Raw genomic sequence first — 25,782 nt, forward strand, 5'->3', positions numbered from 1 at the left:
TTTATCACATAAATAATATTACCATTATAGTTAAGTGTCTCGGTCATTCTGGGGACAAATCTAAAATAGATTAACTACAATTTGATCTAATGACTGCAGGAATAACAAGTTCCCTTAGGGGAAAAAAAAAAAAGTTTTCCTAAGGTTAAATCCATATATTCAGGCTTCATTTTAGAGTGTCACAAATATAAACCATTTTTTGCACTGTAATTTCTCTTACAAAATATTGAGAATATTCATGTTAACTTTTACTCTTCTCCTAACATACTGAAATACTAAAACCACTGAAATAATAATAACAACAACCACTACTACATGAATACTGAGATACATTTAGGATGAAACAGGCATTAAGATTTACAAGCGCTTCTTTACTTCACTTCTATTCATTCCCTAAGGCTTCTGGGTTACGTAGCCATGGCTTTAGAATAACATAAAATCAAAATTTTTGGTTAAAAAAAACTGACAGAAGACCTTAGTAAACTAGGCTCCCCCCCCCCCCCCCCATCAGGAAGTACAAATCCATGTATGCAACTACTCTGTTAGAGGCAAAACAACATCACCTTTTATACAGAAAATTAACACTCTAACCTTAGATAGATATTATTCAACACTTACACATAATAAATAAATAATAATAATTAAAAAAGCCTACCCAAACTTCTGTAGAAGCAGTTGTTGGATATTTGAGACATCAACTGATGGATATGAAGGGCAACTAGAAAACTCAGAGAAATACTGGCTGCAGGGGCATGCTGATTGTTCCACAGCTGGGCAGCAGTACTTCATCAGCACACAGGAATTAAAAGTAAGTGACAACACCTGCATCTTCTTTTCCCTGCTGCTCAGCTTTGAAAGGAAATCAGATTAGGAGTGGCTGGTTTGTGGAGTCCTAGTGGGGCTGAATAAAGCTAATGACTGTTGAAACAGGAGGTTGACTAATAGTGGTGGTTAAAGCTATCTTCTTCAAAAGAATAAAGATGTTCTCATGAATTTAGAGCAGTATAAGTACTTTTTACATTGGTTGGTGAAACTAGGGAATTTTCTAATAGAAATATCTGTGTAAAAACAGTAAGGGAAAAGAGGGCAAAGGTAAGGCATTGTGTTATTTACAGCCTTCACCTCACCTGAAACTGAACAAAGCATGCTCTTTACTCAGGTGAACTAATTCTTAATTGCCGATTTCAATGTTTAATAGCAGTTTCAACATATTGCACTTAGCTGCAAAAAATAAGTACAAATCACAATTTGTGTAATGTGTGCTGCTCTATATGCTATATACTAGAACTTCTCTTGAATACTTTTAATTTCATAATGATGGCCAGTGTATCGCCCAGCAAGCTGCACACAATTACTGCACAGAGATTTGCTCCAAACACATTTCAATGTATATATAAGTTTATTTCTTTTCTAGTTTTATTTGCTTTACTAAGTATGTTCTTCAGCTCAGAATTGCACTTATACTTAGGAGCTTTGCTGGACTGGAGCCCGGCTATTGCTGAGTATGGTTGTCCAACAATGGCACTTTAATGTTCCCAGTTGAAAGCCGTATATTTTCACATACTTGACTGTCATCTTTTCTAGGCTAAATAAAAGCAATGGACTTTGCAGTGCTTCCTTACCGTGTTATCCTTCCACTTGTAGTACATAGGCCACTGAGTAATAGTATGTGGTAAATCAAGGAACTGAACCTAATTTTAATAACTAGAAAAACATTAGAGGCCAGGGGAGAATTTTTAATTCTTCTTTCTATGTTTTACTTCATTAGCTAAGTCACTTAACTAGGAAGACTGAAGCCACAGTGATATTGATTTGATTTTTTGTGTGTGCTGTTTTGTTTGTTTGTTTATTTGTTTGTTTGTTTTTCCACAGTAGAAATATCTTGAAAATGAAAAAAGGAAACCTAACACGCAACATAAAAGCAAACAAGGACAAAGAGAACTTGCTTGGAGGCAAGTAGACTAGGAGAAAAGAGCTTCACTTGTGTGTTGCCTGACTGCTGGTTTGAATTCATATGTAGGAAGTAAATGATCAGCCATGGCTTCTTTCATTTGGATTACTATGCATGTTCATATACTCTATCAGACTGATAGCCTGATAAGTAAAGACTGATATAAGTCTGGCAGAGTGTTGTAATGTCAGTTTGTCAGACTGACGTAAGCAGAGACATTCAGATAGACAAGGTATATCGTGAGAAAAGTTTAAGACCGTGCTTTCACCCTGTAAAGTTGTTTTGATCAAATTCCATGCCCAGACCAAGCAATCAGAAGAACCCTATTCTCAGGTAAATATTAGCCAGTTCATTTTGGGAAACATGAGTTTAACCTAAATTCACTTAGATGAACAGTAAGTTCTCCTTTTTTTACTTCATAATATGACTGTAAGTGTATCAATATTTTAAAGATCAATGGAAAAGATGAAATAAAAATGTCAAGTCAAATCTCAAAAAAAAAAAAAAAAGTCTCAAAAAGCTTGTTATAAAATCTCAGAACTGTAGCTTCAAATTCATTGCATTTTTAAACACTCCATAATTTATTATTTTTTTAAATTATGGTTTCAGGATATCTTTGCATGGTTGTCCTCAGACTGCTGCCCACAAAACCAACTTTTCTATGGAAGTTTACCGTTCAAATATTTTTTTCTCTATCTCTATTCCTTGTTTCTTATAGCAGACATATTAGCAATAGCATAGACCTTATAGTGATTTACTTTCTGTACTGGCACACCTAGGAAAAGAGATCTCTCAGTTGTACAGGATTGATATTCATCTCCTGTCCTTTTCCCAGCATTAGCCCATGTATCATAGCTCTTTCCAGTGTATCTCTATACAGTTTCCCACGTTAAACACTACTGTCTTCTGCAAAACCAGAACTGTGCGGTATGTTTATCTATGTGAAAAACAGGTGCTGAATGCAACCCAAATGGTAGTGTGAGTAAAGAATTGCTCCAGAGAGGTGTTCAAGCACATGCTCTAGCTTTCTAATAGCACCTGCCCAAATCCAGTTGCTGACACATGAAGTGGTGAAAAGCATTTGACAGCATAACTCTTCAGTAAGTCTTGCTTCACAATTCTTAAGTAGGGAAAAAAAAAATCTTTTTATCTTCATAAATACTTCTGGGCCCATACAAGAGTCTTATTTGCAACACTTTAGAGAGCATTCATACTTCTTTTTTTATATAATAAAGGTGTAAAACAAGGCTTGAGTTGAGATAGTGACTTTCTGGCATTCAAATCAAAAACAATAAAATCAAAAAACACATAACCAGCTACAGTCCAGGAGAACGACTATGACCATGAAGAAACCTTTGTATTGGAAATGTCCAAAGTAGAAGGTGACAGGTTGCAGAGAATATGATAGAAACGGTCACAGTAGTCATATGAATGACAGATTTTTTCTTTCCTAGTCTCCCTATGAAATACGATTTTGATATGCTATGGGGCTGTAAAACAGTTAAATATTCATGTTAATAATAAGAGAGTAGAAGCCCTTATTTCTCAGTCATGTTTTAGAAAGAGAGAAATAATAAACAGAAATGTAATATAAGACAGTGTGTGCAAAAGTTAATTCCATTATTAAAAGAATTAATTTGTGACTGTAGGTTTTGATCAATGAAAAACATTTGGTAATGCTGACGAGAAAGAAATTTTTATTACATATTAACACCACATTTTTATTAGGAGTACTTGCTCTTGTTAAAATAAAAGTGAAAAATGACCTCAGAATTCCCTGTGCTTACTTTAGTGTGCCTTGGGCACTTTTTGAACTTTCCTAATGCATTCAAAAGTTTTATAATATTATGCACACCATTAACTAAGCACATTTATAACAATATTATTAAGAATTATGGACTCAGGAACTAAGCATATTTTTTAGTGTTGCCAAAAATGCAGGCAACATTAATCACCATGCCTTCTTTTATTTTCCCTATGGAAGGCAACAAAAAAAACCTGCTGAGGTTTCACAAGAGCCATCTGGGAAAGTTCCCATCTTTTTCTCTTCTCAGAAGGAAATCTTATTGTGAAGATGGATGTTGACTATAACAACTCTAGAGCCTTATGTATCATAAAATCAATTTTAATCATATGATCATATATTGTAAAGGATACAAGAAGTTTTTATTAAAGTGAGCCAGATTTTGCCTAGAAAATCTAATTCAGGAGTTGAGCTGGGTATTTTTTTTGTTGTTCTATTGCAAATAATTGTTCATTTGACTTCCAAATACAATTCTACTTATCTCAAACTACTTTTTGTATTTGTAATTGAAGCAGATGAATAGCTTGGACATTAAAAAAACATTTTGGCATGGGATGGGATGTTCTCTGAGTTATTTTATAACTCAGGGTCAGGAGAACTCATCGATGACAGAAGAGCCTGCAGGGATCCTCTCATCCTAGACAGTGCTTTACCTGTCAAAGGTAAAAGGCCAAAAAGTACTTTGGGAATTTTTCTGAATCTCTTCTGTAGACATTCTTCCATTTTGAGGAAGAAACTAAGAAAGCTGTAATAACAAGTCCCACACTGATGTCTTTAGAGTAGGTTTTAAAACTGTAAATTAGTGATTTAGCTTAGGAAATTCCCACTCCCATTTTGTCTCCAGCATCTCATTCTCTTGCTCTTTTCACCTTCTCTCTCAACTCAGGTTGATACACTTGTTTGGAGAGTGATAATGTAAACTGGATCACAGAAAAAAGTTCTTAACAACAAAAAAGAAAGTTAACTAAAGAAATATATACTTAAGAAATAATATACTCAACGTGTGTCTTAAGTGATTATATACTCAGTTTGAAAACAAAACAAAGCAACAATAAAACAAACAAACAAAAAAAAACACACTTGAAGCATGCAAATTTCCTGTAATGAACAGATGTTTTTAAAAGGCAGCCTTTAGAGTGGAACTGTAATGGTACAATATTATTCTTCTGAGAGTTTCTTATAGGGCATATAAAAAGAACTATTCAGCATTTATTTCAGGAAGTATTTAGAGTCATATACTACACAAGCATTTGTGTAAACCCTGGATTACATTTTTTCTACATGAACAGGTAGAAAACAGATAGAAGCATGATTCAACATTTGCTGTTGGATGACTTACAAAGATAGAAAAGTAATAGCAGAGGAAACAATAGGAGCTAAACATGCAGTTACGGTCCTCAGTCTTGTTCACTGGCTAGCTTTACAGGGCACAAAGATCCTCAGAAGAGAATATTGCAGTATATGAAGGAAAACAGAGGTTTTTAATTTGTCTTATTCTATTGTCTCACAGTTCTCAATACTGTTGTAGATTTATTTTAGGTCTTCCATGGTATGGTGACGTTTGTTCATAATTCCCAGACTAACTGCAGAGCTCAACCACTTTCTTTGGGACTGCATGGCTCAGAAGGTCATGGGTGTTTTGTGCTTCGCTAAATCTTAAATTGCTAATGTCGGTGAGGATGAAGGGAATAACTGCAGCTGGTATGCCTTCCTTGTATATGTTTTCAGACAGGATCCCTCTATACATTCCATAAATGCTTTCAAAATCGGTTCCCATTAAACAAACCAGCATGTGCTTAGGGATTTCAGTAGCCGGCAAAAAGTAATTTTCTTCCAATCAAGTCAGTTTTAAAAGGGTATGTGTTTCCTCTATTATAAACATGCTGTTACGCTTTGGAAGACAAAGCCCTAGTTCTCCTCTCCCCACTGTTCCCTCCCCTTCTTGAGTATACCCCCTGCTCTGGAATGCAAGACTTTTTATTCATGTTGTCTTTCATTCCAGAGTTTTCAAAGTCATGCCATATTGCTGGGAACAGTGAAATCAAGCAGTGTATCATAACTTTCACTTAACAACCAGAACTCAAAGGAGATGAACATGCAGACTGAAGAATTGTGTTTCTTGGACTGGGGACTGCTACAAAACAAAGCCTTTCTCCCCTCTTGCTGCATTAAGCTCATATAAAATAAAAGAGAATGTATGAGATAATGAGTAGAATAATTAATAGAATAAAAGTGTTATACTATCTAAACAGTTAAGTTTTATTTCAGTGTACATACAGTTATAGTAATGTAATAAGTTTAATATATATGGATATGCTGCAGAATTGCCATTCTCAAAAGTAAAGTACCTAATTAAGGGGAAGGGAAGGGAAGGGAAGGGAAGGGAAGGGAAGGGAAGGGAAGGGAAGGGAAGGGAAGGGAAGGGAAGGGAAGGGAAGGGAAGGGAAGGGAAGGGAAGGGAAGGGAAGGGAAGGGAAGGGAAGGGAAGGGAAGGGAAGGGAAGGGAAGGGAAGGGAAGGGAAGGGAAGGGAAGGGAAGGGAAGGGAAGGGAAGGGAAGGGAAGGGAAGGGAAGGGAAGGGAAGGGAAGGGAAGGGAAGGGAAGGGAAGGGAAGGGAAGGACTGGTTGTATTTTCTTTCCCTATCTATTGAGGTTATGTTTTATTATTCTTTGACCTAATACAAAGTGTGTACTCTGACTATCACTTCTCTTTGAAGATATGAACAAGCAACATTATGAACCCTAATCTTCAGATCGTATCCTGAAGAATATTGTTCTACATACTGCTTGTCTCCTGAAACTTGTTATAGGTTACTACGTCTAACAATTTACATTGCACTGGGCAGCATGTGTCTCAGGCTTTCTGCAATGTTTGGTTTTATGCTCTCTAATATTTAATGCTTTGTAAATATATATTCTCAAGTTTATTGGTGTTTGGTGGGAAAACAAGCTGAGGACTATAAATTAGAAACCTCCTAAGAGCAGCAAAGTTTCCCATTTTATATTCTATATTCTATTTCAACCTTTGGTTTCTTTTGTATGGAAGTAGGATATGACTTGTTATTGCTCGTGGAATACAATCTAGAGATGAAGGTACCTAACAAATTTCTTACCCGTTGCCTCTTCTTTCATAGGAGGAGGCAAAGAGGAAGATGGACTTAAGCAAAGAGACTTCAGCGTTGCATTGTTATGTTAGTTGCAAGTACAATTACTGCTTTTTGAGTCAAATGGTAAAGTAATTCCTCTCCTTTAATGTTATCCATTCAGATGGTATTTTTCCAGTGAAGGACCGAATAAAGACTTAAGGAACTGGGAAACTTTAAAATTATTACAGCCAGAGAGTTTGAAGGAAAATCCAGGAAGATTTAACTTTTTTTTTTTTTTTTTTCCTCACGATCTGTTTTTTATTCTTCACAGACTTGTGATTTGGATGAGAGCCATGATCATGATGCTCCCTGAACACAATCTAATTTGGACTGTAGTGTATGTCCCAGTAGGAAGGTATAAACACTGCCACAGAGACTAAGAGAAAGAGTGTTGAATAGAGGATATGAAGTAGCAGTGTTTATTTATGTTCCAGATCACAGTAGCTTAAATACTCTTCCTTTCACACTTAGTAGCTTTAATGATACCTCTTACTAATATTAGCATGATGTACTCCTAGCAGCTGGTGCCAATGCATTATTTGAGAATTTGAGGACAAACTACAGAGTATAATGCATTTAGGAACTAAGCTTTATTGTCCATTAAATGACTATTAAGCAGCATTAGAAATGTGAAGATTTTTCATTTATGCATGCTTTACTTGAGGTTAAATTTCACTTTAAAAATGATATTTTTTTTTGTTTCAGGTAGAATGTACATGTTATAAACCTGTACTTCATCCTGATGAGACATGGCGTCAGATTTTCATACCTATTCTATTTTCATCATAATATACTACAATTTTTGCAGGACAATTTAAAAAATATTTTTATTTATACTTTTGAAGTTGATAATTTTGATTTATCAGGTTATTTTTAGTTTGCTTAAAACATAAAGCTAAGCATTATTCAGTGACAAAACCTTGGGAAAAGACATGTATTGACACCTATAACTAAAATTCACATATGTAAAAGCTTATTTTAGGAAATAAGGTCTCCTTTTCTGTTCCACATACAGAATTCCTCACAGAATTGTTGGAATTGCTGTAGTTATGAAATAATACCACTTAGCTGCTCTTTCTGCCACAGAGTTTCAGTCAGGAAGGATTCTTTACATCCTGTTCTAAACCACTTTGCTGCAATTAAGTTTAAGTGCCACTGGGGCCTTCTGGGGATAAAAGTAGCTATTCAAGTGCAAGGTCATTAGGAAAACTTGGAATTTCCAAGTTAGTTGTTATGCCTCCTGTTGTGAAAAGTATCTTTAAAATTTTGTTTGAAGAGCCATGACATCTGAGGTGCAGCAGGCAAAAAAAAAAAAATTGGCCATGTTAGCATTGAGTTAACAATACAACATGATCTTGATTCCAGACATAAAAGCAATATAATAAGAGTACAAGATATCTTGATTTTTTTTTCTTAATTTATATTCATAAATTTATAACTTAATTCATTTGGGAATTCTGAAAAGTCATGATTCCCTTCTTACCAAATTTGGATGGGTACATAACCAGCAGTTATCTCCATTCTTAATGACAGAAAATAGATGATTTCATTGGCCTACTGGTTGGTACAAGATGGTAACACCTCGTGTATTTCTGAAAAGAAAATAGAGAAATCTGTTTCTTAAAAGAGACTAGAAAAATAATATTCATGAACCCTCCTTAATTATCAGACCATCCTAACCCAGCCAATTACTGGTTCAAGGGCTACTCTCATTTGCTGGTGACTAACCATCTTCCTTTTCCCAAAACCTGTAAGTGAATACTTAAAAGGTGGGGTTTTTTGTTTGTTTGTTTTCTCCCCTGTAAACTAAACAAAGACCATCATGTAAAACCTCTCTAAACGATACAACCATACAAGTGGTTGATATAACCTCCTTGCTAATAGATACAGAATAGAAAAAAAAATGTAGAAATAGAAACAAAATAGAAATACAAATACAAAATAGAAATAGAGAAACAAAATAGAAAATGATTCCAAAATACTTGTAGCTTTTTGTAGATAATGAATTTTGTGAATAAACTGAATATTCCTTAACTCTTGAAATTCAGTCAGATCTTGGTTGGCATGTGCTGGTTCCTTTCTTAATCAATGGGACTCTTTGCCAAAATAAGTGCTGCTTCTACTGCTGCTGCTTCTGAATGAGTTTTTTTACCAAGTAATTCAGGAGTTGAATAAAAATGCAGACTTCAATGTATCAAAACCCCAATTTATATAATATCAAGATCTGAATTATGCACAAGGTGCTTATTATTATATTGCGTCAGTTAATATACATTATTAGTAGCTACATAAACATCTCATGACTGATCAGTTGAAAACTCTATTATACTGCTAACATTAGAAAAAATAAAAAAGTCAAATCTATTATTTTATAAAAAGATATGTGTGTGTGATTTTTCTTAGAAACAGATAAACACGTTAAAAAAATATTGCTTAAGCTCAGTGGTTCTCTTTATGTAACATGACCCTTTTAGGTTGTATCATTCAGACATGTCTCCTTCACTGGTAGAGAATGAGAGGAATCATGATGGACAGGGAATATTTGTTTAGGTTTTGATTCTGATAACCAAAATTGGATCCAACTGGCAGAATGTTGTTTCTGATATTTTACATGCAGTCTGGTCTATCCTTTGTATGGCTGTGCGATGGAGGTCAAATGACTTGCTTGACAAAACGATAAGCAGACATAGTCTCTGTCTTGAAGATCTTGCAATAGATAGCCCAAAAATATAGATCATTTACCAAAAAAAAAAAGCTTTTATTGAAGGAGACCACTTTAAAAATCAACAGCAACAAAATAAGAAAAACAGTCTAACAAATGAACAAACAAAAAACCTGCAACAGTCTAGCACAGTAAAATATTAACAGTAAACGTATATGAAGGGTAACCCTGTTATTCCTAAAGACTAAGTCTATATGGAGGATGACCCTATTACTCTTAAGTGTTTGTATTTGTAGGACTTAGAGGGGAAAATTTTAACATTAATATGAAAAATAAGGATGGGGAGGCCATTCCAAATTAAGTTATAACCTTCTGTATGGCCCTAAGCAAAAAGTGGACTGTGAAAAAAAAGAGTGTAAGAAGGAAAATTTGTTGATGGAATGAGGATAAAGAAGTACTACAGTGAACAAGAACAAACTTACATATGGCTGAAACTTGAACAGACCTTTAGAGATTAGGACTAAGTACTCAAAGAAAACAAGTCAATGCTGAAAGTTAATCAAGATGCAAGTCCTAAATCTGGATATTAATTCAAGCTGTTGCTGCCTTAATGAATGGAGGCAAAGAAGGTAGAAATGGATGAGGTTAGATGACTAGTGACTAGCAGTCACAATTAACATATGTATGAAATACAACTTGCATTTAACACCTATTACTGTTTTATAATGCTTCTGATGTGTCATTAGAGAGTCTACAGCTAACTTGCTCTTTGAAAATCTATGTTACTGGTCCCTGTTTACCACCAGATTATTCATGTTTTTCCATGTGAAACTCTGGCTTAGCATACCTCAGGGATGTTGGCTATATAGTGCTACTAGCAGTCACACTACTGACTTTTAACCACCATGTTGATAGTTGACCCCAGCATTGTCCTGTTTCAGAGGTGTTGCCTGCCTTGGCTTGACAGAGTTTGCACTGATACTGTACTGAAAGATATACCAATCAGCTATTACTAACACCCAAAACTAGACACTGATGAAGAACACATGGTGAATTTGACTTAAGGTTAAAATATTTGATTCTCTTGAAAGACACAATCAGTTTTTCTGGTGTAATATTATCAGCCTTATGGACTGGACTGTGAAGTTATACTAATTTGCCTTCTTCATTAAGATGGCTTTATCTCATAATAGCATGATGTACATACAGTTCATGTTCAGAATCTAAAAATGCCACAAATCGTGTGGAAAAAAATGAACAAATACAATTATGACATAGCTAAGTTCCCTGTGACTTCCTCTTGGTTATCGTGAATACAATTGTATCTTGTAGAGTCCAGTCAGCTGTGTCCAGCTGTTTTGTCAGGACACGTTATTAGCAAACTCATTGCACCAACATAAAAATGTCTGTTTTCTTTCATTTTTTAAATCATTTTGTACACGAAAATAAGTATAAAATTAATATACTGTTAAATAATCTTTTATTTTTTTCACATAGAAAAAAATGTAGTCACAAGAAAGTGTTATGATAATTAAATATAAAACCATTAAAAAAAAAAACACACATTTGTTGTGTTCTTAGACTTCTACAGAAAAAATAGTTTCCTTTTCCTCATTTCTCCACTGCATTCACACAGCCTTAACAGGCATCTCCCTGCAAGTATTTTTGGCTAGATAAAAGAGTTTTACAACTCTGGGGAAAATAACCTTACTATTGCTCTTAACTATCCCCTTGATACTTTCATAAAAATGTTAGACCAAACAGAATCTCTCCAGGAAATTCCTAAACTCTAACCTTTCAGGGTCAGAGAATGCAGCAGACAGTTTGTTGTCTTGAACAGTGACCTCAGTGCAGTCCTACTCCAAACAAACGTTTAGATGCTATCTGTGTATTATCTCAGGGGAATTCAGTGCTAGCCCTTAGAGATCAACAGTAGCACTTTTCGTACCACTTTCTTCACTTTCTACAAAGAATGAGGAAATGACTCTCAAATCCAATGTTTTATATATGTTGTAATTATTCTCTTAGAATAGGCTAATAGAATAATTATGCAAGATTTCTGTATTGCAAAAGATTTTTAAGATAAAAACCTGCAACATTTCAGCCTTTGTGATGTGAATGATTATTCTGAAGCCAGAGCAGCCTTTGTGCTTATTTAGGATATCACAGGACTGAAAGGGATTTTCTGGGTTACAAAGAACATTATATGTTGTAATAAAGAACATGTTGTATAATTTATTCCATAAATGTAGGAAATTCCTTTTTAAAAGTAGTTAAAAAAGGTTCCCTTCCTGACATGGTGCAACACATTATAAGCTAGAATTTACCTCGGTATTCTTACATGAAAAGAAAATCAAAAAGACATTGCAAAAATCACTATTTCTGTTCTTTTGTGGAAATAATCTCTGGAAAAAATACCTTGTTTGACATTTACGGAGATTTCAAATTCTGCCCACCAAAACATAAATATTGCTTGTTACTTCATTAACATACAAATTATGCAAAAATAAAGTTTTGCTCCATATATTTATTCTTCAGAAAAGAATATTGAAAAAAACATCTGTAGAGAGGAAATTATTTAGTGGGTTTGTCTAATACGCTAAAGCTGTCAAAATGCTAGCAACTGTTTGGCTGAAATTATATAATATAATCTTCATAAAGTTCTACAATAATAATGAATTCTTTTTGGCATAATTGAGTTTTCAGCCAATAAATAAGGTTGTTTTGGAGAGACTCCTATGAATTTCTGGGGTTTCTCAGGACCAGACACATTCCAAACTTTGATCAATCTCTTCTAGAAAAATTGCTCAATGACATTTTTTGCTATTTTATCCACTAGTTTCTCCCAGAAGGCCAAAACTTGAAGATCTCTGTACTGCTCCAGCTGTAAAAGCACATCTGTTAGTTTAAAATAGATCGACAGCTTCCTATAGTCAAGGGGCAGACTAATGCCATTAACCTTCAAGCTTTACAAGAACTTTTCAGTGTTCAGTTTTCAAATGCAATATACAACAACTGCATGTGAAGATGATAAATGCCATGAAGAGTCACCAAAGTACGTAGTAAAATCCCTGCCAGGGACTTTAGCTGAAGATATATATTTTTGTAATTTATAAGTATGCATTTACTAAGTAGTAGATTTTTAAGAAGAAATATGATCTTTGACAATTAACTGTAATCTTATAAACCATGGACTAGTTGGGAGCAGCGTTCATTTGGATAAGGGAAGTATCTCTTGAATTTCTAAGCCTAGCAGTGTTAACTGTAGAAAACATACCTGTCTTTGTGGCTGTCTTACATTCATAGTCAGATAGAAGGAAATAGGGAGTAAAAATGACCTTTTCCACCCTCCCTATAATGAGCTTTATACCTGAAACATCCTGAACATGGTATGAACAGTCTGAATTATCTGTGTAGCAAGGAAACTGGTAACGTGGTAACCACTACTCCACAGCAATAGATTGGATTATTGTGCCTTCAATAATTAAATAAAGTTTCAGTTTGACACTTTAGTCCATCCTTCATATCTGTCATTTATGAACCTGCATATGGACCTCATTAACAGTGCCTTAAACAAAAGCCACATCACAGAAGGTGCTTATCACTGTCATACATAATACAGTTAGAATGACAAAGATACATGGGTAAGCTAGAGAACTACTTAGACCACTTTTTTTTTTTTTTTTAAAACTCTTCCAAAAACTACAGAACTAGGGATCAAGTTTTACCAGAATAACTATTATATTGTCACTTTTAGTTGAAGATCTTTACAATTAGGCTAAAATGCCTGCTTACTTTTGTGACATTCTCTCTGATTTAATAACTTTGCTGTTTTTCCCTAACAGAAGTTTAAATAGGAAGGATGGAAATGGTACTATCTTTTCATGACCTATAGGTTGGTCATTTGGATGGGAATTTAAAAGCTGAAAGAATGTAGTTTCAGATTTCTCAGTGAAAATATTGTATTGAATTTGGATTTGTCTTATTTTAGGAGTGTGCTTTAACCAGTAAGGTACTGTATAAAAGCAAAAGTGAGAGGGCATCACTATCACCTCTTTTAGACAGGTTTTGAAAGAAAGAATACAGGCATCTATCTGAACAGTAGGATTTGGGCTGTGAAACTTGAAGGGGAGGAGACACTTCTCTGCAAGACTGAGAAAAATACCTAAATACAGGATAAGGGTTTGATTTAAACCACGTTCCTGTTTTCAGTTTTATGTTGGGCCAGCAGAAAGTGGCTCTCTGCTCCAAGTGTTGTTGATCATTTCCTCTGCACAGTATAGGAATTGTGGAGGGGATGAAGTGAGAGTTAGGCACAGAGCTGCTCAGCACTGTATCACCAAGCTTGTTTGTTATTTTTAATCCGGCCTGAAGTTCCTTTCTAAATATTGCACAGGAAAACTAGTGGAACCAGAGACTGAAAGGGTATCTGCCAAGTCACAGTTCCCTGCCATAACCACAAGGCCAACATTCCTAACGAGGAGCTACAACAGACATGAGTCACTGTGGTTGTGGTTCTGCAAAGTAACGTTTTACCTTCTAATTTAACAATTGTCACATTACACTTATGTTAATTTGTACTTGTGAATAATGGTTTTTATTTGGCTTATGATTTTCCTCTTGTACTATTTGGTTCAGAGGAGCTGCTGGAAAAGTTCTATTTCAAAAGAAAAATATTTCCTATAAATTGCATATAGTACATCTGGAAATAAACAAAGCAATTCCTCACATTTTTTTATGTTAACATTTAAACTTCATTATGATATCTCAGAAATATTACCAACATTACATAAAGCACATACGGGTAAGTAGCTTTTTGCTAAAACAAGCTTTTAAAAATCTTTATAATAAAGATATTGAATGCATAAATTTTGCCTAGATGTAGTGACTTCTAAGGGCTGCATTTCACTATTTAGTCATGGAGTTGTCTGTGACCAGACATTAATAAATATTTTGTTGCTTATTTACCAGTGTGTACAGCCATGTTCTCTAGTTTGACATTTTTCTTCCCACTTCAAAGATGGCAGGTTTTCTAAATATAAAACACTTAGAGAATTTTCCTTGGTGCTCATATATTAGTACTACATAAATACCACTAAAAGACCCCATTAAAATAAGAAAACATCTGAGGTTTTGATCGGTTAAATATTTGGACAGCTCAGCTGAACACTAAAAGTCTACATTTACCAAGTCAGTACACAGTGGTATCTGAAATACTAAAAGGGTAAGAGGCATTATCTTAAAACCCACGGTGTGGTAACTGCTGGGAAATGGGCTGTCTTTTTAAGTAAAGACAGCTGACCACTAGGCACTTGTAACACAACAGAAACATAGCTGTTTTTAGTCCATACTGAAAGTATATTCTGAGTTAATTGAGATCTCCAGTAAGCAAACATCTCTAATTCTCTTGCTAGCCAAAGCAGGAATTTTTATGTGTCTCTTCCATATTATCAGTAATCTTTAATGGAATGTCTTTACAGCTACGTAATCTACAAGAAGTGCCAGAGAAGCCTGTCCTTTTGCCCTCTTCTTTATACCTGATTGCTTTAGAATCATTACCAACTAATGATACTAAAAGCTGTGGGAGGTCAAACAGCTACGGGGATATTTTGTTACCTTTTTAAAAATAATTTACAGATTACCCTCAAATCCCTCATGATTTCTTCTAGTAAAGGGCACCCTATGTCTCACAAGAGATGAAACCTGGCAATTGTGTTCAGTGGAATTCTATAAATCTATCCAAGCATTTACTATTTAAATGATGTTTCAGGCTACAAGTACAAGTCAATTTTTCAGAGGAAATCCTAAAAACTGCTTAAAGAGAAATACTTTCTATATAGTCAGAACCCACCCCCAGTAAAAAAACAAACAAACAAACAAACACAAACACTATTATTATTTTCATTTCAGAAATACTCTGTAGTCCCAGTCTGCACAGGACTCTGATACACAGATGATGCAAACTGTAAAAAAAAAAAAAAAAAAAAAGACAAAAAAATACCTTGAATACTTTTATTTATATTTTATTTATATTTTTAATATTTTGAATAATTTTATATATTTGAATAATTTTATATTTATTTTTATATTTTATATTTTATTTATATTTTGAATAATTTTACTGTTCTGAATAAAAGAATAGGCATTTCAGTTGTGTTTCTGAAACACAAGATAGAAAACTCTTCTGACTTAATATACAGAGTAGAAGCCAAAACACTCCCATAACAAACGGGTTTCTTGAAGTTGTTCTTTACATTCGGTATCCTTTCCTTTTGCTTACGCTTTCTCAATGTTCATATCACTTGACTGTGAAAGAGCTTATTTTCATACTAAATTATAACTTTTTATTTAGATAGTGTATGCTTCTGTATTATACTAACAATGAAAAATTAGCAGACTTCTGTTAATTTAGTCCTAAAATGTCCCAGAATTTCAAAGTATTCTCAAATGCTTTTCTTCTCTAGCAGGGATAAAAACAAGCAATAGAGTTTACAGCTTGTTACTTTAATTGTTATATTCAATATATTCTGTAGTTATGCTGAACTGTGGTAACCGAAAACTGAGTAACCAGTAATGTGATCCAAGTTGAATTCAAGCTTTGCCAAAAATAATGTACATATTTCAGCATATTTTTGGCTGTACACCAAACATGAAAAGATTTGTACTGGACTATTACTTGTTGAATTAATTGTCTTATCCAGATACAGATTTATTTACTTTAAATGTAAGTTTGCATATCTTCTTTTAGTGTAATAAGATTATATGATTATATAGTGTAATAAGATTATATAGTGTAATAAGATTATTTTTATATATCATATAAAAATATCATATTATGAGATAGTATCAGGCAGTATTATGTAATACTCTAAACCTAACAGTTTCTTTCTGGATGCATTTCATAAAGTGTAGGAAATCACTTGCTGTAGGAGTCTAGCTCTGCAAAGCTACTGTAGAGATCGTAGCACTCATTGAAAAACTTTTGTATTCAAGCAAATTCGCATGCATTTCTTTATTAGAAATATAGAAAATCTGTTTCATTAAGACATGTTATGTAAATCATTGACACTACATATATATAATCAATCATAAATTGTATATGCTATATGATGTGATATACATGGTATATAGTATATGCAAGATAATATATAGTATATATATTACCTTATATTTTATATATAATATATATTATATTATATATTATCAGTACATATAAAATACAGTATGTATAGATATTATAGGGGTTGATCCAACCCTACTGAAGTGAATAGTTCCTAAATGAAGCTTCCTTGAATGAGCTTTGTTCAAGGTTTTAGTTAAATAAACAAAGCATGTATGGTGCTTTAGATTCCCTAGGGGCAATAGATAAAAGCAAAAGAGGATTTCTTCATTTGTATACTTTGATGTTGGTATGGTCTTCAACCAGTTAATATCAGAATAAATCCCAACCATAGGTGACATTTGCTGATCTCCATATATCTTATGTTAATCAAAATCCAAGGAGTGGTAGTTAGCACAGGCTTTAGCTCCCCTATGATGACCAAGCATAGAGAGCAAAAACTGTATGAATTACTAGCTAATAGGGAAGGTATGAAACCAAAGATAAGTATCTTTTAAATTCAAATAAACATTAAAAAAAATAGTTTTCAAAAATAGGAGAAGAAAAGTAGTTTTTTTCCTTTCCTGGGTACAGTAAGAGTTCTAACAAATGCAGTGAGAAACCACATCCAAAATATCTTCATCTTGCCTTGTGTATTGCTGAGAGACTAGGCTGCTCTGCTTGTGTGTATATCTTTCAGTCATGGGTCAGCCTGGTTAGACACAATAAAGCTTACTGTTGCGTATGTTCAAATTAACTTTGTGAGTCTTCAGAGATGACACAGCACCTAGTATAAGTAGTGAGATTTAGATGTAATTGGACAAACAAGTACAGTATCTTCAAATTAAATCTTAAATAGAAGGCATTTCTGCCCCTGTACTTCAGCTTTTATTTGATTCTTACTGTCTAAAAAACAACCAGGTGATTCTCCTCTGTTCACCAGTCAGGACTAGTAACAGATGCTTTTTTTTTTTCCTTCTCATCTATCAGCTCACATTCTCATTTTTATCTTCTCTCAGAGAGCTCCTACTAGCTGCCTTCCTGAATTAATGATCTAGCAGGCATTTTTGCCTTGGTCCCAGCTCCTGAGTGCTGCTCTTGAGTAGTGAATAGAAACTTGCAATAACACCACCCATGCCTTTGCTTGACTGCCAAGCATCTTGGAAACGTTTCAGTTTTGGTACTGCTTCATGCAGTCACCACTAATCCATCCCTCTCCCTGTTGCATTCTCCGCTATTGCTGTGAAAGGAGAAAAAAATTACCAATGACTATGAAGTCCCAGATTCATTCTTTCATCTGGTACTTGAAGGAAACCAGCCAGGGTGTGCAATCTGATGAAAAGTTGCACAGCCTAATGATTTTCATGATCATTTATGATTTAAGAGACAAACTTCTAGTCCTACATGTGTCTTTTGTTGCCCTGGGGAATATAGCCCTGGGAAAGTCATTATTGCCATGGTCTTCTGTTCTGTGACCTACAAAATGGGGCTATTGCCTTTACATCCTACACAAGGTACTTCGTGTGGTATTGGTGGACAGCTTTAGAGAACAGCTTGAAACTAAAAAGGTAGTAAAGAAATGCTTAATAAACAGCTTTTCCATAATAATGAAACAGTACTGGCAAAGTGTCAACTATGACTGTCAACCTGCAGACTAGGGAATAAAATGGTCAGTTCATGTTAAGAATATTATCGCAACTGTGGGACATTTTTTGTTGGAAGCATTATTTTATATTTTAATTGAAGGTTTTGAAGGTTTACCTGAACAAATCATAAGAAAAGTGAGAGTATGAAATCCCACTGACTCAGTATGACCTCTGCTGGCCAGAATCCTATGTCAGCAGAAAAGAAGCAACTCGCATGTAACCTTCCAAAGGCCTGTTAAGCTGGTCATCTATTAGCTTTGAATAAAGGTCGATTAATAACCCATATATTTGTAATAAATTTCAGAACTCAGCTGCAAATTTCTGGCACTGGATTCTGAGAAAATTTTAGTAAAATAGAAATTAAAAAAAAAATCTCAAATAAGTATTTATATAGGATATGTTCAAAAAGTAAATGTAGCTCTGTATTTTTACACTACACTAAAAATCAGCTATACAGTACATCACTGTAAGGATTAGAACAACTTACGATCACTCAATAAAGACTTAAATAGATCTACTACATTTTTAATCATCAGTAAATAAAAATATTACTTTTACTTAGCTAATTCACCCTTTCTGCTATACTGAAGTATAGCATGCTTTTTGTGTAGTTATGTTGTAGACAATAAAAATTGTCCGTTCCTTTACTTCTTCAAATCTGTGTTGTTTTAAGATGATGTTAAATTTTTTGGTCCTGTAATAACTATCAGTGAAGCGACTTCTTAGATAAATGAAATGCATTGTTAATATTTTATTGTTAGCAAAGTTCTAGGCAAAAGAATGGTAAATGTACGTCCTTCAGTTGTCCCTCAGTTTGTAAATATATCAGTTGGTAAATATTAATCAGGTTCTGGCAAAAGCTAGAGGGTTCTTTCAAGTACATATAGCAAAGAAAACTGCTTCAACATCAACAATTGCTAATCCAACAGCACACATACATGAAAGCTTTTAGGTTTTCAGTCCTCGGACTCTTTCCTGAATTTAAGACTAACTGGTGAAAGAAGAATAAGCAAAACAGTGAAAGTAACGGCTGAGGTGAGGTCAGTAGCTTCTGTCTCATTATAAAAAATTTTATTTATTACTGAAGGATAAAATTTTGTTTATGTGCTAGATTCATAAAAAAGTTAGAGAAAGATCACGAATGAGATAGCTGTCTATTTAAACTTTTACTGGTTGAATTTATTCTAAAATTTCAGTCTCAGGGTCTCACCCTGAAGGTACCTGAAATCACTGAGCATGTAACGTCTCTGTTAGTGAAGATAACTACACAGGAAAAAAAAAAAAAGCTTTTTGTAAAAGCTAGAAATGTCCAAGAAAAAGCTAGAAATGTCCAAGAAATATTTACATATTTGAGTAAGCGCTTGCTTAAGAGGTAGGAAAGGAGCTCAATAAGCTTGCAGCTGTATTTAGTCAACAGGTAAAATCTGACTTGGCAAAAATGGTACTGAAAAGGCAGTTTGTGAGCATGTTTTGACTGCACTGCTAGGTCTCTGATGTGTAATCCAACAACAGAGTTGTTGAAAACTAGGCACAACTGGTATTTTTAAGGAGGAAAGCTCCAGCATACCTATGTGCAGGATTCTGAATTCTCATCTAAACAGGCACCTAATTTTTTATTATTTTTTTTTTGACAAATTGTAAAGAATGTATTTAATAGTAAAATAATTCAACAATTACTATACAGAACGGAAAACATGAGCCTACATCTGACCAGTGCTTCTGCAGCAGCTAATAGGGTTAAATTTTTGAGGTGGAATTTTGAAGAATGCAAGGGATAATCTTTCCCTGTACAGTAATCTTGGAACATAGTGACATTAATCTCATGCTTATGGTATCCAACAGCTTGGACCTTTGTAGTAATTAATAAGACTTTTTCTAGTTGCTGCTAAAATTAGCTTAGTCATGGTTTCCAACTAATACATCTCAGCGAAAAGCCTGCAGAAGATTGTTGATATAACATAAATTATATATATATATATATATATATATAAAAGCAGTACAACCATTTTTCCCAAATATTTCCCCCAAATGCTGAGTATCTGCATTTTTCCTATGCTGATACTCAGAAAACTGACAATGCAACATATCACTGCATTCCACGTCCACAGGAGAGCAGTCTGTGCTGTGTGTTATGATGTTGTAGCATTAGATGAGCAAACAAAAGTTGGTTGGCTCTGCTGCTAAGAAAATCTCATCCTATGTCTCACCACTATTTACGACAGAGACATTTTTATCAGGTGTTATGAATGAACACCCTAAATCAGCAAAATATTACATCAGTCTGTCTTCTGTACACTGCAATATAAATTAATGAAATGAGACAATTTTATATGTTCAAAATGATCCTCTTGCAAATATGAAATGAAACATTTAACCTACTGTTGCTATTTAAGCATATAACAGTTTATTTAAGCATATAACAGTTTAGAATGAGGAATTCAAATGTTTTGTGTTGGTCCAAGAATCAGGACGATCTGTTACAGTTGTTTGGTTTCCCTAAGAAAGGCCAATTGAGACATAGTTAACATATTTTATTATTTGAGAATTTGATCAACTTATTTGTAATTCAGGCCTTGCACTGATATTGCATATTGTCACTCCTAGAATTCCTTGAGACAGAATTTTGTCTGTAATACTTGAGTGTATTTCCTTAAGTGCCCATCCTGTACCGTAGAACCCCACCATTAAAAGTAAATACACCTCCATTAGCAACACTGTTATTCACAGTTCCTTAAAAACAGGCCAAAATTAATAGAAATGACAATAAAATCGAGGAACAGTACATTTTCCATGTACTTTTTAATACATGTACATGCTGTGATAAGGCATGTATATAAATCACTGCCTTGTTGAATCTGTTATGAGGCCACCACACTCTTATGAATAACATAACTGAGCATAGAGAGAGAAAGGTGCTTTAAAAATATATTGTCAGTATTCCTTCAGTTTCATTTTTCTGGGGGACTGCCTGTAATACAGATTCTATCTGAACTGCTGACCTTATCCTATAACAATGAGTACAATGTTTCATGTCAGTGTTTCGAGAAGTTTGAATTCCTTCTAATAACAACAGCTAAGACTTTTCTTTACAAATATATTTCAGAATCTGAACTTCACGTTCCCACTTGAAAACAGAAGTAATGTGAACAAATATCTTCCTATTCTGTGGGGACTGGGATTTATGATAAAAGAAAAACAGGCACTAAGAGCAATGTGTGCTCCACTAATAAAAAGGGAACAGTCAGCTAAACCAGCGTTGTGATGGAAAACAGAGTGGCCTTTGATAGATATGTAAGTACATATTTCTTCATCTGAGGAAAGGAAACATTCTGGAGTTGTGGAAAGATCTGTAAGCTCTAGCACTAAAATTCATTTCAGCTCAATACACATCAGGAATGCAGTGTACTAATAAACTGTAAAAGGAGATGGAGGAACGAAGGGAAAAAACAAGGTCTAGGATTACTTCCAAAGGATATGGACTAATTTTATTTAAACCCTGCCATACTTTTTGGCTTGTTAGTGCCGAAAATGTCATAATATTTTACCAAGGCCCTCAAAGCAGTAATATAGGTCCATTTATGGCATGAAATACATAAAAAGGCATAAAAAGGCTTCTAATTTAAAAACTTTCTATAATTTCATCTTAATGATTTATTTCTACTGAAGAACATATAAATCCTCAGAATTACTTAGGTACCTAAGCCCTACCAAGGCACATAATTCCCTCTTTGACAATGTGCCTAAATGTATCTTAGTACCTTATTGACATGTTAGGCTTTAAAATTTTTCTGTATGTCATTTTTCCATTATTAAGGAGTAATTTCTACGTGAAGTATTCTTATGATATGAAAACTTAAAAGAAGGTTCCACTTCTTTAGTACTTAACAACTACCTTTTTGCCTAAGAATATTCAGAAAATATTTCATAATGATCGTTTCAGAAAGGTAATTGCTTATAATCACTTGAAGAAAAAAATAAATAAATAAAAGACAAAAAGAGAGAGAGAAAGCTAATCATTATTCTTCCTTTCCAAATATAAATACTTTAAAGAACTTAAACCCTTATAATAGCAAAATTAGTTTATGGATGTAAGATCAAAGCATGGTCAAACTTGATGATGCTGAATTCAGTTTAATCTTCAAAATAATTAGTTTTTCTTTTCTGGCATCTTGAACATGGATATCACAAACGCTTAGTTGCCTATTAATATTTTTGTTGTTTTGGGGGGAGATCATGGAAAGATATCCACTGTGACAATGGTTTGCTTGGCACCAAGTAAAAATTGTAAGAACTGTAAATTGTGATAGGGACATTTTCTCTTAGGTCATAATTCAAAAGAATGTATTCAGTCAGTCTTATCAAAATGGAATTGATAATTGATTCTTTGTCTATATAAAGCTTATTTAAAGAATGTCCTGAGATATGGAATGTGAATTTGCATCAGCTGCACAACTGTTACAGTTTGAGGGACCATGTATTTTCTCCTCTAAATATTGCTATGAAGTAAGGATATTCTACTGAATCTAACCTGTTTCTGTTTTGTATTGAGAGGCTGCTTTTTGATAAATGTTGCATAACTAACACAAATGATTAATATCTTCACCAATCTGATAACATACAAATTCTTGGACTTCTAGATCTCATTGCAGTCTGTGCTTTTTTAGATAATGATTGCATGTTATGCTTACCATAATTTTTAAATTTAAGTTGGTAGGAAGAGAACAATTTATCTGAGTGAGAAAGGATAGCTGGACTACCAAAATTTAACATACCTACTGAATATGGGTGATTTATGAAACTTTCAGTGTTCTGTCTACATGAATACTCCCTAGACTTTTCCTCTTGTTTATGAGAGTGGCCAAAATTTCAACAACTTAGAAAAAACAACAACAACAACAACAACAACAACAACAAACACAACAAAATAAAACAGCTAGATAGGTCAAACTCTACACTCAACTATACCAAAGCCATCCAAATTTCACTATGTGAAGTCACAGATAAAAAAGGGAAAGCAGAATCTAAATTATTACTTCCAGATAAGGAAGTTCCTGAATTAATATTCCCTTAAATTCCCTTAAATATTCCCTTAATATTCCCTTAATTTTTCAGAGTTAGAAGTACAACTTTTTCTTATGCTAAGAATCATTATTTCTTAGGAACATAAACTGTCTTGGTTAGCTGGTTAACATTAGCCATGCCATTCATGTCATTTCAGCTAAAACACCTCTGCAATGGGGAAAGTCCAAATGTGTTTCCGCCTCGAACCAAATATCATGTTAAAGGACTAAGAATTTACAGTATTTCATGGATTCCTTTCCAATATATTCGTCTTTTTGTACTCCAGAATTTTCTTGAAGAAAGTCAAACATCTCCTGTTATTTTGGGCATGGACATGGTGATGAACAAATATCATGGACAAGGTGATGAACAAAAAATCAAATAGAATGTTTCACAGGGTAAAATTACATATCAGACTTGATTTTTAATCCTGTAATGCAAGCTTTAACTTAGCAATCTGATATACAACCTCATATATGTTAATTTTTGTTAATATCGATGGACTCATTATCAGACTCTGGATCTGGACAAAATTCATCAAAATCACTAATTTCCTGAAAGTGAAATGGATGTTTTTGGGACTGGGACTATTTGTTTGCCAAATCCATGAGCTCTACGTTAGTTATATGATGAATATCCCACATAATTAGCCACAGGCCTGTTTAGAAAGTTCAGTCTGGTTAAGAAATTGATTTAATATATCTTCTATGGCATTTACAAATGGTTATTCACTTCATACTTGACATGAAATGCATGTGTATATAAAATAAAACGTCTGAAAGTCAGGCTTCCTAAACAAATTTGTGAAATAGTTTTCATACACAGAAAAGTGCCTTGATCAAATGCTATCATTATTGAAGACTAACAATTTTTTAATCACTCGTTCTTGAAAACATCAGCCTAAAAAAGCAGGATATTTTCTGCAGATATTGAAAATTATCAGATACTTTAATTACTTCCTGTATCTCCTCTTATTTTTTTTCTCTCAAAACATTTTAATGACTGAGTGCATTGCCATTTGGCTTTTATTCAGCAACTAGAAGTTATCCAGCAGTTTATTTATAAAATTTGACAGCTTGTCTCCTTATGACCTATGAAAAAAATGGATAAGGCAAAATGATCTGAAGAATCAGCTTTCCCTAGGTAAACAATAAGATTCCTGCCACCTGAGAAAATACCCCTGGGAAGAGGGATTTTCTTTGTGCAAAAAAATTAGAATAATTCTGTTATGACTAGCATAATGTAATGACCCATCTCAAGGTATCTGTTAAAACGGAAGTATACACTCCTGTTTAGCAGTATGTGATCTGGTATTTAAACAGAACTTTAAAACTTGAATAAAACCTAATTTACCTACCTTGATTAATAACATGCAAGATTTTTCATGTACAATGGGGACTGTACTCATATTTTTTGACAAAGTATTTCCTTACAGGACAAAATTCTGAAAATATATTCTTTAAGAAGAAAAACAGATCTTTTCTAATGGTGAATGCTTAAAATGGTTGCTTCAGTTTAACAATTGATAAATTGTACTGATAAATCTTAAACATTCTGACAGCGTTACTTTGTTATTTATGTAAATAGTACATGTCAGCAAAATATGTTAAGACCATGAGAAAAATCTAAGTACTACTGCAGTAGATTTTATGCTGCTCATAACTGTCTCATGTCACTGAGTCAAAGTTGATATGTTAAGAAAAAATCCCAATTTCCCTAAATTTTGAATCTACTGTGACAAGTCTAGGAAATTTAGATACAAGGAATAATTTCCCATATGTTAGACATTCCAGGATGACAGCGGTGCATTGAGTCAGACAGACTAGTATTCTTTAACATGATAACAAGTATATAAACTTATTTATATACTGAATTCACCAGAAAAGAAACAAAAAAATAATACTTCAAGTATAACTTATTTTTTAGACTAAAAAAGATGTCTAAAAACCTTTGGGTTAAATTTTATGTCTTATGAGAATTTTAGCATACTGCAGTTAATTTTTAATGGTGTCAGTACCATCACTGTATCTAAAATAACTTATTTTATTTTAATGAAACACCAGTAATACTTATCACTTCTTGAAATGAAAGACACAATTGCTTTAATCCATATATTAGAAATTTCCAAATTCAATATTTTTTGTACAAATTAAAGTTGATAATGGACTTTTTTTTTTTTTTTTTTTTTTTAAGAGTGGTCCAAAGAATCTTGAAAGTCTTTAATATGTCTTATTCTGACCTACAAAAATACTGTATTTGGCAAGATGATCTGAAGAATCAGCTTCGTCTAGGAACAAAATGTCTAGCACCTGAGAAAATCCTCCTAGGTATTTTCTTTAAGCAAAAGATAGAATAATTCTGTTATGACTGGCATAATATAATGAGCCAGTTGAAAGTATGTATTAAAATAGGAA

General features: G+C 33.7%; 1 protein-coding gene and 2 long non-coding RNA genes across 3 annotated transcripts in view; 2 read left to right on the forward strand and 1 right to left on the reverse strand.

Moving 5' to 3' along the window:
- Positions 1 to 784, reverse strand: part of VEGFC (vascular endothelial growth factor C) — a 104,614-nt gene extending 103,830 nt beyond the window's left edge. Inside the window, exon 1 of the mRNA XM_084516601.1 lies at positions 656 to 784. The gene's annotated coding sequence lies outside the window, so the exon portion shown is untranslated. The remainder of the gene's footprint in view (positions 1 to 655) is intronic.
- Positions 785 to 2,162: 1,378 nt separating this feature from the next.
- Positions 2,163 to 8,951, forward strand: LOC311436420. The gene is made up of 4 exons (XR_014692831.1): positions 2,163 to 2,284; positions 6,889 to 6,984; positions 7,172 to 7,255; positions 7,606 to 8,951. It is a non-coding gene; the product is annotated as an uncharacterized lncRNA (long non-coding RNA).
- A 10,280-nt stretch (positions 8,952 to 19,231) lies between these two features.
- LOC311436419 lies at positions 19,232 to 24,257 on the forward strand. The gene is made up of 3 exons (XR_014692830.1): positions 19,232 to 19,347; positions 21,411 to 21,598; positions 23,526 to 24,257. It is a non-coding gene; the product is annotated as an uncharacterized lncRNA (long non-coding RNA).
- Positions 24,258 to 25,782: the final 1,525 nt, after the last annotated feature.

This window comes from Aythya ferina, assembly GCF_964211825.1.
Source record: "Aythya ferina genome assembly, chromosome: 4".
Lineage (NCBI taxonomy): Eukaryota > Metazoa > Chordata > Aves > Anseriformes > Anatidae > Aythya > Aythya ferina.